General features: G+C 46.7%; 1 protein-coding gene across 3 annotated transcripts in view; it reads left to right on the top strand.

Moving 5' to 3' along the window:
• The window catches only part of P2RY11 (purinergic receptor P2Y11), a 152,533-nt gene that overhangs the window by 112,625 nt on the left and 22,092 nt on the right, over nucleotides 1-17,816 (top strand). The gene's annotated exons all lie outside the window — the stretch shown is intronic.

The following is a 17,816-nucleotide window of genomic DNA, read 5'->3' as shown; positions in this document are numbered from 1 at the left end:
AACAACCCTTATTATTCCATTGGCCCCCGACAAGGTGGTGGGTAAAATAAATCATGGGCGACTGGCGCTTTTTTTTCTTTTTTTTTTACCGAGGGTAAAATCCCAGGTTGGTTTGACATGTTTTCATGTGTTCGTGCCTGGCGGAATGCCAAAGCTTGGGCACGGGAGAGGAAGCCGCACCACTTCCCTCAGAAAAGGCATTTCATCTCTTTGAGGGGCGGAAATGGCTGAGATTTATTATTTCCTTGCCACACAGGCTGATTTAGGAAGATTAGAAGGCACTGTGTGTTAGAGTGGCTTGACTGTATCAGTGCTTGTGGTGAACCCCTTTTGTGTACAAGGGGAGTCTGAATTCACCTAGCTTTGTGTGTGAGGGAAGCTTGCTCTACTGCTGCCCGGCTGTGTGAGGGGAGCGTGTGCTGCTGGCCAGGCAGCAGATGTATGGAAACACACATTGCTGATGTCCATGCTGCACAGTAGGAGTGTGTGTGTTTCCTTAAGCACTGTATTTTGCACTGTAATTGCATTTATAAAGCACCTATTACCTGGGAAAAGGCATCGAAGCACTGTACTCCAGGCAGCACACTGTTCCGGAACCCAAAGTTAGTTGTTTGTCCAGTGTTATTGGGTATTGTTGAGATTAATCTTCTATGTTCAGCCAAAATCATTCCAAGATTTCACCGCTTCTTTGCGGTTGACTCACACCTGCTCAATGCCAGGATACCCTCCCGGGTGATAGTGCGCTCTACAGATCTGCATAACACAACACAACATAGGTTGAATTACTAGGAGTTAGGTGTGTATAGCTTGTACTATAGAATCGTACACTGCTGCTTCTAGAGCCCCTCTTCTCTACGTGAAGGAAGCTTTCCATATTGACGCATGTGATGTACTGAATATACACTTAAGTGCGGTCTGCATTGGTGCTGGCCCTGCTCTTACCTGATGTGTGTGAGTGAAGCTTGCAATGATGCTGCCTGTGTTTTACCTGATTTGTGTGAGGATAGTTTGCAATGACGCTTCCTGCACTGTGCCTGTAGCTGTGAGATTTTTCCCTGCAGCAGACTGACCTCTCCTGTGTCTGAGAAGCTTGCACTGCTGCTCATTCCGCTGCAACTGTATTTTGAAGCATGCATTGCAGCTACAAATGATGCATATATTTTAGGTTTGATGTGACCGAAGCTTGCTCTGCTGCTGCCTGTGCAGTGTGTGGGAAGTGTGTTATGCTCCTGCATTACACATTGTGTGTGGACGCTTGCCCTACTTCTGTCGGCGGAGTGATTGTTCTCGATATGAGTGAAGCTCGCACTTTTGATGTACCTGGCAGCTTTTTGAATTCACCTCAAGCTGAGGCTTGTCACTGCTTCAGTGGAAGTGCGTGGGTGTAGCACCGGAAAGATGAGGAGGCCGCTGCTAGTTCACTAGTGAGTTTATTGCGATAAATGAGGCCACGACCAGAGGACGGGACCTGCCAGCTCCAGAGATGCACACAGACTTCCAAGAACTGAAAGTTGCTTTAAGACTCCAGAACTGACAACTCTCAGCCTTCAGAACATGCAAAACAAAATAAGTGGCAAGGGGCAAAAAAATGTACAATAAAACAAAAGCCACACACCACAGTATGATTTATAACGCTTATGTCACATATGGCAAAATGTCAGGCTCCATTTCCAGGTATTTTGAGGCCTTTCCACATTGAGGATGGGCCAGAGTAAGCCAAGACCCAGGAGAGGGATGCTTGATTGGAATTGAAGGTAGAGAATCGGGTTGGCACTGCTAAAGTGACGTCAAGATTTGGGTTGAATTTTTTAGATTTATGCTGTGGTTATGGCTATCAAAAGTTGTACAGCTGTATACAGATTAGAATGGAGCACATCTTTTCTCTCTGCTCACACCCTTCCTTGCTCCCATATCGTGAACTGCCCTCTTGAGTGTCATACCTCCTCCAACGATGGTTGCTGTGTCGCCAAAAGGGTAAAGATGCTGCTGAAAAATATTCCTACTTTCTTGACACTCCAGCTGGTGGCTCCAGGGGCAGCCGTCTAACAATGGGTTTCTTGGTACATACGTTAGTCAGTGTTTGTGAAATGGCTCGGATTAGATCGTCGTAATCTCAGCCTTTTTCAAATTCTGAAGAGATTTTTTATTTTATTTTTATGCGTTTTTATATAGCGCAGACTTTACCCAAAGATGTCAGAGCGCTTCACAACGTTAATGATACATGAGGAGAAAATTACATGAGTACAAATTACAAAAGCAAACGTTAAGTTACATGAGGTAAAAGTGACAATTGTGAGCAAACAAAATACAAGAGGTAGCAAACGGTGCACTACAGGAGGAAAAACGTGACATGTGTGCAAGTTACAAAGGCGTACAAAGTACAAGTAGAGGTATAATACTGGAATACATGGAGGACACTCAAGCACAAGAACAAACGTTACGTAGGCAATGGTGGCACTTGTGCCAGTGTCTAAAGCAAACAAAATGTGAGAGGTAGCAAACTGTGTGTTAAAAGAGAAAAATGACGTGTGCATGTTACAAAAGAGTACCAGACACGGGTAGAAGGATAATACTTCAATAAATGGCAGACCACTCAAACCACTAGAACACACTGGGAAGGCACTTCCATAGTCATGGAGAATAGAATTTCCTATAATGGAAGGTCTTCCTTCCGATAGTAGAGATGGTGAGAATTATATGTGGAATATTTTGGCGCCCTACCGGCTACACTTGAACAACCCAAGAGATGCCGTGCATCAAGTACCCTCCTTCAACCCACCCTGGCTAGTGTTTCTCGTAAGGAACCAATTTTGATCGTGGAAGGATGTCTGTGTCCTTGTGCTTGTGTCCAGCACAGATCTGGCACATGTGCCAGACCTAGGCCGACACCCTACAAATTTACAGCGAATCTAATTATTAAACAACAAAACGTGAACCATTAGTGCACTGTGGGCCACATGCCATAGGACTCTGCCATGGAATGCTCGAAACTAGGTCACAAATGTACTAAAGAGCTGCAAAGCTATACTAATGGCAGAATGTGTGCTATGTACATGCTTTTCACAACACTGGTGCCAACGTTGATGGCATTTCCTGGAGAAGTGACAAAGACCGTTCAGAACATGCCATGCAGCTGTTTGTGCTAGTGGGCAGTGAGTTCCCTCGGATATATGACGTTACCACGCGGTCTTTTACCACGCAGACCATTACCACGCATTTTTTACAACGCAGGATCCTTTACCACGCAGACCATTACAACGCTGGTATTTACAACGCAGGTACAATTACAACGCATACCATTACAACGTAATTATAGGTAAGTAAATAATATGGTAAAATAATTTAATTATTAATATTTTTTTAAATTAATAAATTATTATTGTAATATTTAATATTTTAATTATTTATATTAATATTTATTTATTACTTTTTAAATATATATGTTAAAAATACCCCTGTAACCCAAACCCAGCCCTAAAACCTAAAAATACCCCTGAACCCCAAAACCCAAACCCAGCCCTGAACCCTAAAAATACCCCTGTACCCCAAAAACTGAAAACTGACCCTGAACCCTAAAAATACCCCTGCACCCCAAAAACTGAAAACTGACCCTGAACCCTAAAAATACCCCTGTACCCCAAAAACTGAAAACTGACCCTGAACCCTAAAAATACCCCTTTACCCAAAAACTGAAAACTGACCCTGAACCCTAAAAATACCCATTTACCCAAAACCCAAACCTAAAATATTTTAAATAAAATGATATACTTACCAGTACTTACGTTGTAATGGTATGCGTTGTAATAGTACCTGCGTTGTAAATACCAGCGTTGTAATGGTCTGCGTGGTAAAGGATCCTGCGTTGTAAAAAATGCGTGGTACAAAGCATCCAGATCCCTCCGTTCGGAGAATGAGCACTTAGCCAACATCCCCAAATTCAAAAGGACACGCACAGGAGGACGACGATTCTCGGTTCAAGCGGCCATGGGATGGAACTCCCTCCCACGCACCCTCAGACTGGAATCCAGTTACCTGGTTTTTCGCAAAAAACTGAAAACGCACCTATTCCCGAAATAAATGTCCCTCCTCCCTTCCCTTCCCTCAATGGATATCAGCCTTTTTACAGCGCGGGGATGCCCTTGGGTCACCAGGCGCTATACAAATCGATAAATAAATAAATAAAGGTACCTGCGTTGTAAATACCAGCGTTGTAATGGTATGCGTGGTAAAGGGTCCTGCGTTGTAAAAGTTGCGTGGTAAAGGTAGGTCGTGGTAAAAGTTGCGTGGTAAAGGTTGTATACCGTTCCCTCTCTGTGCCTTGAACCCTTTGCTGTCATTTTGCAGGGATGTCTGCTGAGGTTACAGCTTTTTGGAACTCCAGAGCATGTGTGGAATCGCCAGTTCGAAAATCTCTAGAACCGTCCTGGAGTCTGAGGCAAGACAATCCTCCCTTTGTGAGGCACCATGTTTGTTTTTCTCTCTGTGGTGGCACAGGCATGCTGCCCGTAAACGGGTATTAATAGGTGCCAGATGATGGTAACCAGGCCGAGTCTGGAGTTCTGCATTGCACGACAAGGCTGCAGGGCTGAATTAATTTCTTGTAAACCGGAATCTTTCGGCCCAGTGGTCCTGAGATGGTTGTTAACAGCTGTATACAAAATAAGCTAACCGTCATTTTTTTGTGGTTAATCGGCTGAACCTTATTTTTCCTGTCAGAGCGATGTGAAAACAAGTTGCTCTTAACCACAGCAACATTTATACAAGTACTCCTTGTTTCAAGGTCCGTGTGTACCCGTCAAAATATAGCAGAACTGCAAGAGAGCAGCCATGGGCGGTACTTCAGTTAAACATATGAAAACATCTCCACGCTACAAAAGCAAAAACCATGGGTTTTACGGAGAGGTAGCCTTCCGATGCCAAGAACCTCTGGCCAGTAAACATATAGGAGCAGATGTATCCGTTTTTTTTGTCGCAAACGCTGCGATTCGCAAAAAAGCAGCGTATGCGACACAAAAATCGACAAATGCGATGTATGAAGAAAATCGCGTCGCAAAATTTGCGATTCCTTAAATTTGTGCAAGCATTTAAAGAATCGCAAAATGCGATTCCTTAAATGCTATGTAAGAAGCAATCAAGTTTTGCGATTTCACATTAAGAAATCGCAAATTACCACCAACTTGTAGTTGGTGGTAATTTGCAATTCCTTTTACAAATGCACTTTTTGGCATTTGTAAAGGTGCCATGTGGCACTCATGCATGCCCTTGGGACATGTATGTGCGCCATATGCGCACACATGTAAATTTCAGGGGTGCAGCAGGGTGTCCTTAAGACACCCTTGAAATGATTCTCAATTTGCGATTAGCAAATTGCGAATCGCAAATTGAGAATAACTTCCCATTCTTTCCTATACGGCCTCCTGGCCCATAGAAATGAAGGGAAAATATGCCTTAATTGCGATTTGCAATTTGCTAATCGCAATTAAGGAATTATAAGAAATCGCAAAAAAATGTGATTTTCTACATAAATCCCTATTTGCTAATCTCAAATAGCGATTTCTAAAAAATCGCTATTTGGGATTCGCAAATCAGGATGTTGGTACATCTGCTCCATAGCAACCAGAGCAGAAGCTTAACCCTTTCCGTGCTGATGACGGAACCGCTACGTCATCAGCCGCGGTGGCGCTGTGCTGATGACGGAGCGGTTCCATCATTGCCCGCCCGATGCGCCTGCGCGGCGCTGATTTCGCGCCTGCGCGGCGTGTTCTATTAAGCGGGCGGGGCCATGACGGAACCGCTCCGTCATGAGCACAGCTCAACCGCGGCTGGTGACAGAGCGGTTCCGTCACCAGCATAGGCGCGCCGCGCGGCCCCCGCCCCCTTAGCGCTGCGTCGGAATAGCCACCGCAGCGATGAGGTTAAGATTCGCTTCTTTCTTGTCATCAGTAATAGCATTCCCTTGTGTATGGCATTTTCCTCTAGTACTGTGTTGTTTAGGGGGCAGTCTTGTAGTCTGTCCTCCACTACCCACCGAGGCACTCAGAGCAAGGCTTCCATGTCAGTGGCATGAAAATAGATATGGGACAGGGTACTGGGTGCTAATTAAGTGACCACGCTGACACTATGTGGGCAATCCACCTGGGATCAGAGATTGTTAGAGGACCTTGGTTCCCATTGGACCGAAAGTGATTAGGACATGCGCAAACTAGCCTACCCTGCCCGTTGGCTTGTTATCTTGCAGTGGTTTAAGGACATTTCAATACTATGTCTTGTTAGCATTTTTTTCACTCTGTGGTTAGTTAGTGCAAGTGGATGTCCCAAATAAGTTAGATTGATTACACCTACCGCAGACTGGGGAAAACATGACAAATAGCTGTAATCATTTTCAAATAACGGAGTATGCAGTTCCTAAAGAGGCCAGAAGTGACTAGGAAGAATTGTGCCAGTGACTGTCTATCAGGAAGAAGGATGGGGAATTCCTCCTTTTGGATTTAGGGCCCTCACACACCTGTGATGACGGTCTAGTTGTTGGGGCTAGCGCCGGAACCGGATGTTCCGAGAGGAACCGGAAGGCGGCCATTTTAGGTGGCGCTGGACGGCTCCGCAAGTGAGTCACGCAATCCTGGCGCTCCGGGGAATAAAGAACTTACAAAGGCACTACCCTGAGTCCTAGTCTTATTTGGGTGTACTAACGTTCCTACAATGGCGACGAGGCGGGATCTGGACTACACGCAGGCAGTCTTAAAAAAAAAAAAGTGTGGGACCTGAAACGAACGAAGAGAAGGAACGAGAAAGGTACGGGGGCACACCCACACAGACAGAGTACCGGGCAGAACGTGCACACCGGCCAGGTGATTTTGCCCAATTCCCTGAGCGCGGCAGAGGACGTAAGGCACAGCGGCCCCCCCGCAACCGAGGTAATGGTGACGCTCCGGAGCACAGCGGCCCCACGCGGTCCGGTCACCCATCACAGCCCTGCCCAGGAGGAGTGCCCGTCGACACCAAGGCGGAAAACGATAGACGGGGGGCGCAGCGACTAACCCCTCGGCATTGACGGAGGCAGGAGTGAGCATAGCCACACGCACGCGCACCCTTGAGCCAAGGCACGCTGGCGGAGCAGCAGGATCGCAGTGAGGGGCCAGGCAAAGCGGAAAGGGGCAGACCACAGGCGAGCAAAGCCACAGAAGGCGCCACGGGCAGCGTGAGCAGCAGAGAGGGGAGCGAGGAAAACACAGACGCCAGACAAGCTCCGGGCAGCCCGCCCCAACAACGCGGTCCCCGCCCAGGTAGGCCCGAGGGGCACTGGCAAGATGGCGGCTCCTTCCACTTCTCTCACCCACATGGTGCCCTTCCTTCCCAAAAGAGGTGAACCCTCGATGCCGTGGGAAGATTGGAAGAGGTATTTCAAAAACAATTTGGAGGCGTTGGAAGAAGAAGGCGAAGTTGCTTACATAGAACAGAGGAGAAGGAAAATACTGTTACATAATCTAGGTCCGGAAGGGCTGAGGGTATATGACACCATCGTCAAGACACCGAGAGATGCCAACGACACTGAGGTGTTCAGACACGCCATAGAGGACCTAGACGCGCATTACAGGCCAGTGGTATGCGTGGCTATCGACAGATACAATTTTTTCCAGAGGAAGCAGGAAGGTGGAGAGACGGTCGATGAATATGAGAAATTAGCACTAACATGCAAGTTCGGCGTCCTCCACGACGAGCTAATAAGGGATCAGATTATCATGCACACGACAAGTACACACGTGCAGGAAAAACTCTGGGTCAATGGCGACGCCCCTCTGAAGGAGGTGTGGGCCTTGGTAAAGAAGGCAGAGATGTCCAAAAGGTGCGCACAAGCAGCCAGGAAGGACAATGGAGGGACACCTACAGTTTGTAGAGTCATGCTACACAACAAAGGAGAAAATCCCAGGCAACAGGATATCCCCAAGTCCCAAGAAACCAGAAGGAACCAGCAGCATGGCGGAGCAACCCCGAAGACAGGAAGACGGGGGAGACCAAGTTGCTACAGATGTGGAAATACATCGCATTTGGGCAACGATAAAGCATGTCCAGCATTTAGGGCTAAGTGCGCTTTCTGCGGAGTGTTTCGGTATTATGAGAAGGTGTGCCGTCGGAAGCCCAAAGGAACTACTGTCAAATACATACACCAAGGACACCAAGAGGAGGAAGAAACACGGCCAGAGGAGGAAGACCTTGAGGAACTCCTCTACATTGATGCCCAAGTCCTGGAAGTCGGAGGCAAGGAGTCAGACAAACCAAAGCTCAACATGCACATAGGAGGAGTGCCAATCGAAATGATAGCGGACTCAGGAGCCCCATCACGATTGGCCAAAAACAGATCTGGGAAGAGAATTTTAGGTCGAAAGTGAAGGAGGAGCTACGTCCCATGGACGTGAGACCTGTCACGTACACCAGACAGAGGATACCAATGTTAGGATATTGCCCGTTGCTTTTTGAATTCAAGGGACGCCAAGCCAACTGCAAACTCTACGTGGCGGAAAAGGGTCCCTCGGTACTCAGCTGGAAAGATCAGGGAGCATTGGGAATCATGCTGAATCCAGGAGGGATTGAGAAAGTGTTGCTAATGGTTATGAAGGAGGATCAGGAGGAGGAAGCCTGGCGTAGAAAATACCCTGAAGTGTTCAGCGGACAGATAGGTGAATTGGCCAAGTTCAAACACATGATAAGGCTGAAGGAAGGAGCGCAGCCTGTTATCCACAAGGTCCGCAACATCCCTTTTCGCTGCAGAGAAGCGGTACAGGAGGAACTTGACCGGTTAGAGAAAGGTGGAGTGATCCAGGCCATAGAGTGCAGAATGGTTGTCACCCTTAGTGGTCGCTCAAAAGCCTAACGGGAAGGTGAGGCTATGTGTAGACCTCCGAGAACTTAACAAAAACATCCTCATTGACAAATTTTCACTCCCACGCATAAGTGAGATGCTTGCCAAAACAAAGGGAGCCAAGTGGTTCTCAACGGTGGACCTGTCATCAGCTTACCATCAGGTAAAACTCCACCCCTCCAGCAGCCACCTTACTTCCTTCATAACACCGTTTGGGTGTTACAAATTTGTCAGGATGCCCTTCGGCCTGGCATCGGCGGCTGCTGTATTTCAAAACTTGATGCACAGACTCTTTCGCAAGGTAGAAGGCGTCCAGTTTTTTCAAGACGACATCCTCATGATGGGGAAGTCCAAGCAAGAACACAATGAGAAACTGCACGTGGTGCTACGCACGTTGCAAGAAAGTGGGCTCACCGCAGAGTGGTCCAAGTGCAAATTTGGCATGTCGTCCGTTACCTACCTGGGCCATGAAGTTAGTGAAAAGGGAATAGAACATAAGAGGACCAACATGGAGGCGATACTGAACGCCCCTCCCCCAGAGAAGAAGGAAGATGTACGGTCGTTTTTGGGCATGGCCGAATTTTATAGTAAGTTTATCCCCAATTTCGCCACCAAGACGCACTGCCTACGCCAATTGCTGAAAGAGAGGAATGGATTCAAGTGGAGTCAGGACGAGCAGGAAGAGTTTGAGGCCCTGAAACAAGAGATGAGTAGAGCCATTCCACTCAAGGGATTTGACACTGCAGCAGAATCCATACTCACCACTGATGCCAGTGACAGGGGCCTTGGGGCAGTGTTAATGCAACGGGCCGACAATGGCGAACTATCTACGGTCTGCTTCGCGTCCAGAGCCCTGGCTCCAACTGAAGAAAGATTCAGTGTCATTGAAAAGGAGATGCTAGCGGTGGTATGGGCGATGGAACGCTTCAGGCAATACCTGTGGGGAGCCAAGTTTTTGGTCCGCACCGACCATAAACCTCTAATGAAAGTCTTAACGTCAAATGGCCACGCGCATGCAACACCACGAGTAGCCAAGATGACACTAAGGCTGTTGGACTTCGTGTACGAGGTGGATTACATACCAGGCCCCCAGAACAAAGTGGCCGACTTCCTGAGCAGAGCGGCAGCCATGGAAGGGCCGCACGAGCAGGAAGCACCAGGATGGGAAGGCTACATGGTAGCGACGGTACAGGACATGGAGAGGGTGATCAGTGCGCAGGAGTGGGCAGAGGCCTACAAGCAGGATGAGGATTTGGAAGTGATCAAAGGATATGTCATGCACGGATGGCCGGAGAAGAGGCACCTTAAAGAGGCATTGAGGAGGTATTGGGAAGTTAGAGACGAACTGTCACTGGGGGAAGACCCCATGTTCCTGCAAAGAGGTGACAAAATCATTCCTCCACAGGGACTCATTGAACACCTGATGGCATTGCTACATGAAGGACACCAGGGGATCACAAAAACCAAAGCCCTAGCCCGACAGGCGTACTGGTGGCCAGCTATCGACGCCCAAGTGAAGAGATATGTGAGGCTGTGTGACTCGTGCTCCAAGGCGGACAAATCCCAGACTATGTTAAGGCCACAGTTAGGGATGTTTCCTGTGCCTGGAGGACCGTGGAAGATGGTGTCTATCGACATCATAGGACCCATCCTGAACATTTAAGGAATTCAGAAATACGCCATAGTCTTGATTGACAGGTACTCCAAGTGGCCGGAAGTGGAAGTAAGGGACACGGTGGATACTGAGGCGGTGGTATCGTTCTTGAACACAGTGTTTACAAAAGAAGGCATCCCTAAAGTCATAACGTGCGACAATGGACCACAGTTTGTCTCCACCAAATGGGAAGCCTACACATCCAGAAATGGGATTGAGGTCAAACACACTCCCATATACCACCCCGCAGGAAATGGTCAGGTGGAACGTTTTAATCGAGTGATTATGGGGACAATCCAAGTGGCTATAAACGATGGACTAGATTGGGAGAAGGAGTTACCCAAAATGCTTTGGGCCTACCGCATCACACCAGGGAGCACAGGCTACAGCCCCTTCAAAATACTGAGAGGTAGAGAGCCGTTCACCAAGGACAACATCGCATGGAGACAGATGGTGATACAGAGCAAATGGTCGCCAGCCGTGGTAAGAAGGAATCTGGAAAGGGCGCAAGAGACATATACTGAACATTTCAACAAGAGAAGGAGTGTACAAGGAGTGTCACTAGAGAAAGGTGACTGGGTGAGAGTGAAGGTAGCAACCATGAGAAGGAAGGGAGAAAGCAAGTTCACTCCGCCTCTGCAAGTTTTAGAGCCATACGCCAGATCAGCCTTACTCAGTGACGGCAAGGTATGGTCGCAGGATAGAATGGCTAAATGCAACAAAATCCTGAGATGGAGGGAGGAAGTTGGCGAAGGTGATGAAAGGAATGTCGAGACAGTGGAAGAGGAACGTCGAGGAGAGAGACAAGAGCAAGTTGAAGATGGGACACCGCAGGTGGAGGAGCAAGAGAGCGAACGTGAAGGAAGCAGCGGAGAGAGTAGTATAGGATGGGACACAGGCAAGAAGGGAGGTGAAGAGGAGAGACAAGAAAGGAAAGGTAAAGGAACTGAGACACGAGGAGAGAGCACCAAGCCTGGTGCACAGGAAGGTGAGCAGGTCGTTGGAGGAGTGAGAACGAGAGCAGGAAGAATCGTGAGAACTCCCAAGAGGTTCCAGGATTTCGATATGGACTATAAGTAAGAGTGTTTCATCTAGTTGTTATTGTTATTGCATAAAGGAGGGAGATATGTGGTGACGGTCTAGTTGTTGGGGCTAGCGCCGGAACCGGATGTTCCGAGAGGAACCGGAAGGTGGACATTTTAGGTGGCGCTGGACGGCTCCGCAAGTGAGTCACGCAATCCCGGCGCTCCGGGTAATAAAGAACTTACAAAGGCACTACCCTGAGTCCTAGTCTTATTTGGGTGTACTAACGTTCCTACAACACCCAGCCAGCTGGGTGTCATGCTTCATCATTGGGCATGCTTCTCGTCGGGTCGGCGCTGCAATATCCAACGGGCACTCTCAGTGGGGGCTCTTTGGTGGAGATCTTTTAATCCTTGGTGTAAGGGTGAGTGCGTGTAAGGGGCCCTATAGTGTAGAAGTGTAGTGAGATGTTGTGTATAAAAAGGAAGTTAAAACAAAGAGATGGAGGATCAGGGCAACTAATTTAATAATCCTGTCTCCCACCTTGGTTAAAAGGGAAGTGGCGACTGTCTATAATAATGTTCTAGTCAGTTGCTCAAAAAACCCATAGCTGTAATCACCACAATGAGCCCTAATGGAAACTTAGTGAGAATGGCTTCTACTCTCAGGTAGTGGAGAGGAGCTTGGCCCATTCACAGACGTACAGTTATCCCTGAAAGTTTTTACGCTGACATCTTTTGGTGAAGCTTTTGAAATTTCTTCCAGCTGTAGCATGAATGAGAAGAAGAGATCTGGGATTAGACTTCAATTTATGGGACAATTTATTGGTGACTTTCTCTGTCATGGATTGTTACCTCAACTAGGACAGAAAAAGGGGTATATAAGGGAAATATTCCTCTTAAGAAACGAACACTAGACAAGCAAAGCGCCATCTCTTATTCATTTTTGGTAGTCCACCTATGGGTGGTTCTAGATCCAAGACAGACCTTTACAGAAAATATTTATTATGATGGCTGCAGGAGCATGTCAAACGCAAGCTGTGTACTTGGGATGCAGTGTGGGCTGATAGATGTGGATAGGACTGTATTAGACAGCACACTTTTAATTAGACATACTTGAGGCTATTCAGAAAATATTTTATTAGTACTGGAAGGAGTACTATATGAGTACTCTTACATGCCTTTCTGAATCAGCCTGAGACCTCCAACTCACTATTAGTAAAAGTGGAAAGAGTGCACAGTCCTTTCTATTTGTACTAATTGTATATGAATGTTCCCAAAATATTCCTTCTTTATTTCCGTTTTGGAAGTTTGGGGCTCATGCATGAATACATGTAAAAATTAGCAGTGGTTGAAATGGAGATATAGAAGTGCAGGTACTCCTTGTCCCATAGTACCTCTGCTGCTGAGAAGTGCCAGTACTCTCTCATTGAAAGCATTAGAGTAGTGCTGGGGATATTCCTTCCAAATTAAAGAGGTGCAGGCACTGAGCACCTAATAGTACCTGCCCATTTAAAGCACTGGTAATATATAAAAGGGTACTTCAGGAGTACTGATTTTCATACTCAAATTCCTTTGTGAATAGTCTCCACTATATTTCAGTTGCAGGCAGGACGAGCGGTGAAAGTTTGTCTAGAATCTCACAATTCTCTTGTCAGTTGCCAAAGCTGGGATTTTAAGCCATGGCTCAAGATTTCAAAGTCAGGAATTAAGCCAAAGGGCCACACCTCATCCTCCAAACAGAAGCCACCACAAACATTGTACAGCTCTCCAGCCCCCGGTCCAGTTTGAATCCCACGCCTCACGAAAACATTAATTCACCAGCGCGGACAGAAAAACAACTAGCTAGTAAGGACACCAGAATAGATCCTCCCCTGCTTAGGTAATGCAGAAAACCCACAATTTCCTTTCAAGCCGAATAGAAATGTAATCGGAGGGTTGGGCTTCCTTCCTGGAACATTTTACTTGCTTCGGTAGCTCGGACATGCTCCATGTCTTCTAGGCTGAACAAAATGACTCATTACTGGTTCACATCTTCTTTGCCTCGCAGATTTGATCTAGTATATTTCCGATTCCTGCCTTCACCTCGCTACAAACCAAAAAGCCCTTACCGCTAAGATATTATATAAATTGATAGACTGCTTTTGACTGTGCTAGTTCAGCTGTCTACATTGTGAATCTCTCTATAATTATACATGGCATTGTAGATGGATAGCTGTCCACATTTGGAAGGGTTTATTATTACCACAGATGACAGGAGCAAAGTGAGGTTTGAGCCATTTAGACTACATGCATAGTCAATTCCATCATAACTTTATACAGAATTTAGAAGGCAGCAGTGAATAACCGAGGTGTTCTAGTGACATTAAGACATAGTGAAGTTAAGGTTGTATATGATGCCACTTGGAACCCAGAGGCGGAAAACTCATTATTATTGACCGCTATTGCTGTCACTTTTATGTTGTGTAGGCAAACAAACACAAGGAGATGATGGGCGGAGAGCCCTAAGTTGGCAGGGTATGCCCAGACGTGGATCCATTGCTCACTGGATTCAAGCTAGCCTGGCTGATGAGGGGTGTTGGCCCCAAACCAGTCCCAGGATGCTTGTTTCCGGTCCAGGGAAGACCTGGCTTGGCAGTTCGGGCTGGACTGTTCCCATGAGGAACAGGGTCTAGACTGATTTGCATATGGCTGGGTCTGAACTGGGGTGGCGAAGTGAGCTAAAGAACGATGATGGATTCAACCCAGATCTGTGACCGGGGGTGAGTGTCAGAAAAGTTTCAGCGCTCTGTACATCACTGTGCAGGGAAGGGGAGTCTTAGGAGCACAATGGCATTTCTTTAAGTAAATGCATGTGTGTATTTGGGTATACATACATACTTAAATAAATAGATTACACTGCTGGTTCTCACACCAGTGTAGTTCTAGTTGGGTAAGATATTCGTTATCATTAGGTCACACTTCACATAGGAAAGGCATTTTTTATTTATTTAGTAAGTTCGCCACTGTGACGAATTTGTAAGACACTTTCCCAAAACAAAAAGTTAATCGACTTTGGAATCTTCATGGAAAGTTTTTTGTGCTTATCTGTCAAGAGGGGGCAATAAAAAAGGGGAGTCGCAAAAATGTGCTTTCCAATTTTAATTCTCATTGGAAAGTTTGTTCTCAGATATAGAAACAAGTGGCAGAATGGAATTGCACCAAATTAGACTGAATTTACAAAGAGTGATTTTTGTGATTTGTTGTAAATCCGATTAGCCATTTTTGAGAAATTGGCTTTAAAGGTGGGCTGGAGTTGGACATGAAAGTAATATTAACACTCGGAAAGAGTTAGAGGTTTGTGTATGGTTAGTCCCGCGGGAGTCCCCCTGTACCGAAAATTAATAAATATATACTATACTTGCTGCAGGAGCCTTTTCCCTGTTGGACATTTGAGTACTGCAGTACTAAAATGATCTGGTTTTCTAACTATAATATCTGAAAACATGTTGTTGCTACCATTACAGGACTTGGGCATCCAGTTCCTGAGTCCCGAAAAAAATAATAAAGGGCACAAAAGGGGGCAGTGCAAGCTCCTCCAGACCCCCACGTCCAAGTGGTGGGGGTCCAAAATGGACCTTCCCATAAGTTAAATATTAATAAACAAATTTATAAAGCGCATGGCTGCACTCACTAGTGTGTCCCCGCGATGCAGCAGCAAAAACTAGTCCGTAGCAGTACTACTGTGATCCAGCTAGAGGAGAACCTAAGGACGGAAAAGCCAAGTTTTCAGTTTTTTGCGAAAGAGTATATCCGATGGTTCCATCCGGAGACCAAGAGGAAGGTCATTCCAATGCTTAGCCGCCAGATAACGGAAGGATCGACCACCCATTCTTGCGCTTTTAATGACTGGAGTTCTGACCTTTCCTGTCCCACAGGATCTCAGAAGGCGGGTCGGAGTATAGGGGGACAGTATATCATGTAGATAGGTAGGCCCTTTTCTCTGTAGGAAGCGGTGACTGACATACAGGGCTTTGAAGAGTATTCTCTCCATCACCGGAAGCCAGTGAAGGGATGCCAGGGCCTTGTTAGAGGAAGCTCTCCTGGGCAGCATCAGAACGAGGCGGGCTGCTGCGTTTTGGATGCATTGAAGTCTTTTCATACACTTGCTACTTGCCCCCAGATAAAGGGCATTACCGTACTCCAAGTGGGAGGTTACCAGAGCATGGACCATGGTTTTTCTAGCTGCCACAGGAAGTACATCTAGGGTTTTCCGAAGTCCTCTCATTACCCCAAAACACTTCCCCACCACCAGTCTGGTGTGGCTCACAAAAGAGAGCTTGATGTCCAGCCACATCCATAGGTTATTAACCTGTTCACTGCGGAATGTAGTAGGGCCCAAAGTCTGAGGCCACCATGAAGAGGACCAAACCGAAGGGGCTTTGCCTACCACTAGAACCTCCGTCTTATCGCCATTAAGTTTTAAACAGTTGTTCGACATCTAAGATGCCAGTTCTTGTAGGCAAGTAGAGAAATTGATGGCTGCCTCAACGTGGGATTGTGCTAATGACACCACCAGTTGCGTGTCATCCGCATATGACATGACACTGATGCCAAATTTCCCAATAATCTCTGCCAATGGGGCGATATAGAGATTAAAGAGATTGGGGCTAAGTATGGAGCCCAATGCTCTTTGAATATTAAAGTTGCTGAGACACCTGAAATCTACGATCCTGTGAAAAGGACCTCAGCCAATCTAGGGCTCGTTCCACCAGTCCGCCTTTCCTGAGGCGCTGTAGGAGTACTGGGTGGGCTACAGTGTCGAATGCGTCACTTAGGTCTAAGAGGACCAGAGCGAACGCATAGCCCTCATCTACATGTCTGCGGATGGTTTTTGTTGATAGGAGCAGTGCTGATTCGGTAGAGTAAGTCGCTCGAAAGTCCGATTGTGCAGAGTGAGGTAGGTTGTGTTGATTAATATGGGCCATCAGTTGGATATTGACCACTTTTCCAGCTATTTTTGCCAAATATGGCAGGAGTGAAATCAGAAGCAGGTTCTCCAACTGACTCATGCTTACATTCTGCTTTTTTTATAGGAAGGGCAACCGCTTCTTTCCACCTTCTTGGAACCACTCCCGAAGCGAAAGAGAGTTCAAGGAGGGGACTGATGTAAAATGCTTGGACCTCCAGGCTCTCTCTCAACAGTTTAGGAGTAGTGGGGTCCCTAGGTGAGCCTGATTTAATGCTTGAGGCAATGCCTTTTGAGGCTGTCACAGGAGGGGAGAACAAAACCACAAGCAGTTTGCCTCCCTATGTTAGACGTCCCTTCTCTATCAGAGCACCCATTACGTCCTTCCTCTTGGCAAGGAAGTCTGCCACCAAGTTGCAAGATTCCACGGAGCTATTGTTAGAAGCTGTAGTCCTTGCTAGTGATGACATGTCTTTGAAAAGAATTTATGAAAATAAATTATGGTAATGTTGTTCATGACACAGTGTGGTACTGTAGTACCTAAAAAAACAATTAAAAGGTTCTGTTTATAGGTTGTAATAGGAGATGGCTGCCTGCAGTGAGTAGGCTGCAGTGTCAACTCACTGCTGCACATAGCCGAAGGTCCAGTGTAGTGGGAGACTGGCAGCTCCTACATGCCATGCCAATGAAAACAAAAGGTTTCAAAGAAAAACGGGTTATGCCAATATATTACGCCAGCAAGGCTAGGCCACTAACAAATTGAACAACAATATAACTACCAATGCTGACGATCCTTTAATACCACCACTTGTAGTCTGAGGATCTCTGCGCTGCTCTGGCCCTTGTTCCCAGGATCACTAGAGCACGAATGGGGGAGGGGAAGTCACTCTTTCAGTTATCTGGACGATAAATTGTGAAACTCCCCTCCGGTAGATTTTAGGCAGGAGCAGTCTGAAATAATCTTTCGAAAAAAGTTAAAAACCTGGTCCTTTAGACAACTTTAATGTTGTCTTATCTTTTGGTAGTGTAGCTCAGTTTCCTAGTTAGCGTGGAATCTTAGTGCTGGGGACCCTTCATTTGGAATATCCATTGCGCTCTAAAAATTAATATACATACGTACAACTGATTACTGGAACGACCATTTTTTTTTTTTATCATAATCTAAAATATTCACAAGTCGTTTTTGGGTCTCGCTGGAAATGCATCCTTAAGGATGCATCCAGCTGGAGACCAATAGCGATCACTCTGGGGGGAAGGACGGACCGTAGGGTGTGCGCGCTTTTGTAGCTGGATTCGTGTGCGCGAACGCGCACGTCGCGTCCCGCGCCGCACACA

The sequence above is a fragment of the Lissotriton helveticus genome, chromosome 1_1 (genome assembly GCF_964261635.1).
Source record: "Lissotriton helveticus chromosome 1_1, aLisHel1.1, whole genome shotgun sequence".
Lineage (NCBI taxonomy): Eukaryota > Metazoa > Chordata > Amphibia > Caudata > Salamandridae > Lissotriton > Lissotriton helveticus.
The sequence above is the reverse complement of the archived record's forward strand: the minus strand, read 5'-3'. Positions and strand labels throughout refer to the sequence as shown.